The 7,172-nt window shown below is 48.5% G+C and overlaps 1 pseudogene; it reads left to right on the top strand.

Moving 5' to 3' along the window:
- Positions 1-261: 261 nt before the first annotated feature.
- Positions 262-5,407, top strand: LOC102022933 (annotated as a pseudogene).
- The last annotated feature ends 1,765 nt before the right edge of the window (positions 5,408-7,172 follow it).

The following is a 7,172-nucleotide window of genomic DNA, read 5'->3' as shown; positions in this document are numbered from 1 at the left end:
ATATAACATGTTTAAGGGTCAACAGATCAATTGGTGCAGAATCTTCTGGAAACTGGGGTCTATACAATCTTAAATCCCACTCTCCAGAAGAGGAATCAGGTATGAGACAGGGAAGTCATGTGCAACTGTCTACATACAGTGAGATAGGCATTTCCTAGTAAGACTAGAAACCATTGCCATACATGCTGGAGTGTTTCTAGCCTTCTGCAATTTCTAGATCCTTCCCTGGAATGTGTAGAAAACTCCACAGCCAGAATAGCCATGTACAAGGAATCCCAAGAGCAAAACAGCCCATTCCTGTCCACCTCCCAAAAGCTCTCTGGGAACAGTAAGAGAGCCATCTCTGTCTACACGGTCCAGGGTTTCCCCCACCTGAATTCCTCCACCCCGTACTACTGCATAGAACACTTAGCAGTGGTCACTAGTGAAATGTGGAATGTCCCCTGGAACCTGAGATGGCACTTTTTGATCTGGCAGTGCACCTGTAGCTGTCCCTTCCTTGCCTCACACAGCCCTTGAACTTGGACCTTGGCCTAGTCCAAACTCCTAAAGTAATTAAAGTGGACAATCAAGCTCATGTAAACAACCTCACCAGAGTGACTGGTCACAGGTCAGCCTCTTCCCACAGGTACATTTATATATTTATGTCACACGCTTGACTACTCCCTGCACATGTGTTCTTGGACTGCCCATGTTAAAAGGCCACATTTGCCTGAGCAGGGAATGCCCTGGGAGGAAGTTGCTCAATCTGAGTAGAAACCTAACCCTCACTTTCATTTCCTCTGGAAACCTTCGTTGCAAAACTCCTTCTTGGTAATTCAATATTTGACCCCAGCCTGCACAGATATGGCAGGGCACAGGCCTGGAGCTGTCCAACTGGACATCTCATAACTGTGGGCACAGAGTCCTAGGGGCTTGCCTTTGAAAGGGTACCCCAAGTTTGGGCGTTTGCAGCATTCTTTGGAGGTCTACAGCAGGTGGAAGGGGAGGAGGGGACTGTGTTCCTACCAGCTTTGCTTCCTTTCATGGCCACGGTCTAGGGCAGAGGATGTTCATATTACTAAGTAGTGGGAGAAGGCTGAAAGAAGGCTGGCAGAAGGTCTAGATGCAGCCCCTGAAGGGACTTAGCCTCTTATGTGACAATGCCCTGCCAGGCATTAGGGAGGAAAGAACAAGACTGCAGTGAGAGTCAAGAACAAAAAATGCATTTACCCATCATTCCACCACCCCATACAATTACTATTATTTTTCATTTTCCTTTCCAGTCTTTTTCTTTCCATCTATAATTACAATTGCTTTTCTCACAGGACATATAAGCAAGGAATAGAAATTCTTTTGTTTGGCTTCCAGTGTTTTACCCATTCTTACTAAGTAATTTTAGGCAGCCTGGCTGGTCTCCTGACTGAAAGCTATTAATTAAGGGTCACAAGGCCATGGTAGTGGACCTTGGAAGGAAGCCGGAAGTAACATATCTGCATCACTTCCAGCCCCACCTTTCCTACATGGCAATGTTTGTCCTCTTTTAAATTGGATTTTTCATTACTGCAATCAGCCATTCAGTCAACAGACATTTAGAGAGAGCAAACTACAAAGTATGTTCTGGGCTGAGTCCTGCTCTTGGCCCTGCACTCACTGCTGTGGCGTTTACAGATGGGCCTGGTGCAACCACCAGTGCAAACCCTGCAGCCCTAGGGCCCTCAAGAGAGCCTGAAGCTTTTCAGTGGTTGTCCCTCAGGCCCTTTCCAGCAGCATCTTTTCTTGTGTTTGCTACGCCCAAAAGCAAAATCATTGTCCTGCTGTCCCAAGTGCAGCCAGTGTCTAAGGCGGTGCCAGTGAGTTCTTGCTCAGTTCCCATAAAGGACAGCTCGTTAGGTAATGTGCCCATCCCAGATGGAAATGAGCCTTGTGAAAGGCTTGAACATCCTCTTGCCACATCTCCCTGCAAGTCCACCAACAGTTCTTTCCCCATGAGAGTGAGTTAAACTAGGAGAAGGAGCCTCAGAAATGACTTTCAGTTTTACAACAGGAAGAACCTGGCCCTGGCGACACACAGACCACTCATGGGGGAGCTCAGCAGGCCGAGGGTGGTGTGAACACAGCAGCCTGTCCCTGAAGTCAGCCAGCTCCTCCTGCTCTTCTTGCTTTTCTTCTGATGCAGTGAGTGTCCCCTGGGGTGGCCCAAGACACAATGTTGTCACATGAAGGGACCCCAAGGTGGGGCTGCTCCAATGGAGGCTAACTGCTGCATGAATCCAGGAAAAATTCATGTCAAACCCTGTGTCCTAAAGGGCTACATTGACCTGGGAAGTCACATAACCCCTTCATAAACCCACAAATCTGGGATGAGGTGGGAGGTCAGATTTCTCACTTGGGGAAGGAGGCCCCTTCCAGGTCTCAAAATGGCTACGTCTTGTAAAGCCCTCTTGTGACTCCCCAGCCCCACACACATGGCCACATTCAGGCATGCACTCTCCAGTTCATACACCACCGCCCTAACCTCCAGAATCCCAACAGGGTCTTAAAGAGGTAACTAAGTCAAAATGAGGTCATGAGCGTGGGCTCCAATCCAATCTGACTGGGGTCTTTATAAGGAGAAGGGATCAAGACAGGGCAGGGACAGCAACTCGCAAACTGCACAGAGAGGCCTCAAGGGAGACTAGCTTTGCCCACACTATGACAGTCTGTGGCTCCCGGCTCTTGGCCTGCAGTACCTTGTTAGGACACCACAGGCACACTGATACACTTATAAGCTCTAACACTCACACACATGCACAGAAATCAGACACACAGACACACACACACACACTCACATCCCTCCCATGTTCACATGCTTACATCCCAGGCTGCTGCGGCTCGGGCCACACTGAGGCCATCTTTCTCCTGGGCATAGCAGTGGCTTGCTGTTTCTCAAGCTCTTTTCTCCCACTGGAACTCAGGTCCACGCCTAGGGCCCTTTGCTTAAGTGCTACTTTTGCATTCTGACACTCCCCAGGTGCCTGGCACCTTGTCCTCCAGCCTGAATCTTCTGGCCTTGGCCTGGACTTGGAGCTGGAAGGATATAACAGTCCAGGAGCAAGGAGCTGAAAGGGAGCTCACCCTGCACTCTGAACCTCGGGATTGCCATCTGTAAATGATAGTGTGGTCCCCTGACCGGCAGCAGCGGCCTCCCGCCACTCAGGGAACGTTCTCCGGCCCCACCCCAAATGCACAACAAGATCCTGCGGAGTAGGGAACCCAGAGACCCCAGAAACCCGTCTTAACACGCATGCCTTCTGGGTGATTCTGATGATAGCAAGGGTTTTCGAGCCACTGAAATGAAAGCTCTCTAAAGCTCCTACTGAGACTGTCTCAGACTGGCTGTAAGGATTAGATGCATAATTAGGCTGAGTACTATGTATGAACCCTCTTCAGTGTGCCCTGCCCATTCATTATCACTACAACCTCCTCTTGTAGCAGGTAGCAATTAAAAGTATTTTTTAGGGAATGAAATGAGGCCCAAAGAGATTAAGTAAGGCACCGGGAGACACAGCTGAAGAGGAGGAGGATTTGAGTAGGGCTGCCTCAATGTGCTTTTTACTGCCGACGTGGGCACGCTGTCAGCCCTCCACTCCGCGAGTTTTCCGGCTGCTTTTTGCCCCGCGGGTGCCTGCTCCCCACCTCCAGCCGACCTCAGGGCATCCGCGTGCCCCTCCCGCCCTGTACGCCCAGTGGTGAAGGCACCAGGGCCAGAGCTAAATTCAGGACCTATGAGCCCCTGGAAGGTGCGCTGGCTCCTCTTAAACCTCTCCCAAAGAATGGCAGACAGCACCCCGGAGGAAAGGGTGCTCCCGCGTGGGCGGTTAGAGGCTCCTCCTTGCGGGGTGCGTGCCTGGGGGAGGAGCCTAGTGCGTGGGCGCGGGGGGCGGGGCCAGCCCTGTGGGCCCGGCGGGGGAGGGGCCTCGCGTGCGGACGCCGGGGAGGGGCTGAGGCGCGTTTGCCAGGAGCGGGCCAGGGCAGGGGACCCCGTGGGGGCCAGGAGTGCGTGGGGAGGTGGGTTCCCCTACGCCTACTGAGCGCTCTGTTTGGGTTTACAGAGCCGAAGAGCCTTTTCCTTGGCCCCTAGCAGCACACTTCTGAGCCACTTTCCCCCGGGAAGACGGGTTTGTCCCTCTTTTCGCTGCTGCTTTTTTTTTTTTTTTTTTGGTTTTTCTCCGGTACCAGGAACCGAACTCACGACCTTGCGCTTGCCAGGCAGGCGCTTTTGCCGCTGAGCTAAATCCCCAGCCCCTCGCTGCTGCTTTTTAAATCCTCCCCCAAAGAGCCCTAATAAATACGTGTTGACTGAATGAATGAGCTCTTACACCAGATTTCACCTCAAGGGCAGCGTCACAGAGCCTCGTGCGCAGCACACTCCCTCCCTCCCACCTGTGCACACGCTTAATGCACGCACATGTTCACACACGCACGCATGCAGTCATGCTCACGTACACGCTCTCACTCGCACGCATGCTCATATTCACACGCATGCTTACACACACATGACCTGGGCTGGCAGAGGGGAAGCGAGAAAGGAGGCAGGCACAGGCCCCTTGGCAGAGCCGGGCGGGTGGAAAGGGCGCAAGGGCGGAGCCCAGAGGAATTGGGGGAGGAGTTGAGAGTAGATCTCCGAGCCCTGGCTTACGAACCGGGAGCCAGGCTGAGGCTGAAGAAAAAATACCGTGAAATGGAGTCCGGAGAAATACTGAGGAACCAGGAGCAGCAGCAGTTCAAGCATAGATCAAAACAGAGAAGGATGTGCAAAAAAGATTAACAGTGTGAATATTGACAAACTTATGAAGGATTTCTCAAAGATAGAAAAGAAAATGATAGAAACCAGTGGAGGGGCTGGGGATTTAGCTCAGCGGCAAAAGCGCCTGCCTGGCAAGCGCAAGGTCGTGAGTTCGGTTCCCGGTACCGGAGAAAAACAAAAAAAAAAAAAAAAAAAAGAAACTAGTGGAAAGAATTACACTGGAGATTCAGTTGGAAAAGATTTTATTAAAAGTAAAGCAAACAAAGGAAGTCTCCATTTAAAAAGAGTGTGCTGCTCTTCATGATATGATAAAAGCGCTACAACAGACTTGGATATCGACACAATTTCAAAGGTGAAAATGAACAACTAAAAAATGCTGATACAAAAAAAAAATGCTGATACTACAAAGGAAAAGCTAAAACCTCATGAACAGGAATATAAGAATAATATCGCCAAACTTGTACAAGAAATGAAAATCAAAGAGGAAGAACATAAAATAGAAATAAGCAGACTTTATCAAGATATGCAGAAAAACTTGAATTAAATGAAGAAAAGCACAAAGATCTAATAGAGAAAAAGGAGATGGAAATTTCAGAGTTAACTGTAGTTAGTAGCTCAAGAAAAGGAAAAGCAAAATGAAATAAACTATAGCTGAAAAAGCTTCAATATCTTTAAGAAGAAAAAAACAAGGAAATTGAAATTCTTCATAATACCATTCACAACTTGGACCAGCGCCTTTCTGTTGGCAAAGGTTCTCACCTTAAGCATAGACAATTTTGAATATAACAGTAAATTCATTAATTACTATTTACTTTTTAAAGGGCAATTGAAGAGTTCACTTCTATTTTCACCATAAGCCTAAATAATAATAAAAAAGAGACAGTTTATTGAATTTATTTAGAAAGATCCATACATTGGTCAAACATGTTCTGCATTCTTTTTTTATTTTTATTTTTTTTATGTTCTGCATTCTTGCTTAGTGGTATTATACAGAAAGGAGTTCAAGTTTATAGGGTTTCATTTACCTATTAAACCATCATTGACTATGAAAAAAAAAAAAAAGAAAGAAATGGAGTTTGGCCTGAGACCTGTATTTGTGTTGACTGCAAAAAAGATGTGGGCGAGATGGCCTTGCACTTTGAACTTGGCTGAGTCTCGACTTAGACCCAGGGTCAGGTTGCATTGTGGGCAGTCCAGAGGGGCTCCAAGTGGTTCCTGTGAGTGGATGATCACCCCATGCCAGGCTGGGGACTCCCAGGGGCCTCTACAGCAGGCAAAAATCTTCTCCCTGCCTCCTTGTGTGAACCTCTGGTTCAGTGTGTCACCTGGTCATTTTGTGACTAGCGGTTGGCAGAGTGGGCTCAACTCCTCCTCTGTGTCTATGCTGCCTGCTGTTTTTTGAAGGGTCTGGACCCTGGGTCTGACAGTTTGGGACTGTGTGATTTTTGAATGGGTGTGTTTAATCTCTAGAACCAGGTCACAGTCGCTAAGGGCAGCTTCCTCGGGAAAGGAGCATCGAGCCCCTGGGAAAGGCAGGCAGTGTGTCTGCTCCCTTGCCAGGCTAAGCCATTTGTGAAGCTGATAGATGGACAGTTATAGAGAGAAAAGCACACTCTACCAGCTGTTTGATCCTGGGGTCCTCTGTCAAGGCTGGTATCCCCTGTGTAGAGGAAGCGGACACTCAGAAAGGTGCAGCAACACATCCGGTAAAGACCAAAAGCCAGAGCCCGAACTCAAGTTCTTGTCATTATTCCAGGGAATCTAATTGAATTTTGTTGTTGTTGTTGTTGTTTTCCGGTACCAGGAATCAAACTCACAACTTTGCGCTTGCCAGGCAGGCGCCGTGCTGCTGAGCTAAATCCCCAGCCCTTCTAGGGAGTCTAATTGCTGGACAATCACCTCACTGGAATTCCAGTATGGAGTGAAATTCTCGCAGCAGAGGGTTTCTCTCAGTGTTGGGGGAGCCTGTGATCAGTAGCATCCTCTGCCTGAGCAGCCTTCTCAGGTGCTGTGCTCGATGTGTAGGGGTGTGTGCGATGGCAGTGGCACTGTATGGGCCTCCAGAGAGAAAAGGTATTGTGTCAGGCTCCTCCCATTCAGCACAGCCAGAGTGCGTGGGGCCTGCTTGTACCTTGTAAAGCTAATAATACCTTCTATGGGAATTTAATAGCTATTCAGCCTTGTTGGTCCTATAGTAGTACTAGGTGGATTTTTGAGTAATAAACAAATAAAACAGTGTGGTGAAGGGAATCTAAGCGCTAGTTAAAACCATACTAAAACTCCTAAATCCCTAAGAAGGTGATCTACATTTTTAAAGCTCTTAGTAATACCAGCACTCTTGGAGGCTGAGGCAGGATTGCAAATTTGAACCCAACCTGGGTAACATTGAGAGACTCTATCTCAA

The sequence above is a fragment of the Chinchilla lanigera genome, unplaced genomic scaffold, assembly GCF_000276665.1.
Source record: "Chinchilla lanigera isolate Chin_1 unplaced genomic scaffold, ChiLan1.0 scaffold00091, whole genome shotgun sequence".
NCBI lineage: Eukaryota > Metazoa > Chordata > Mammalia > Rodentia > Chinchillidae > Chinchilla > Chinchilla lanigera.
This window is presented reverse-complemented; position numbering and strand designations above follow the sequence as displayed.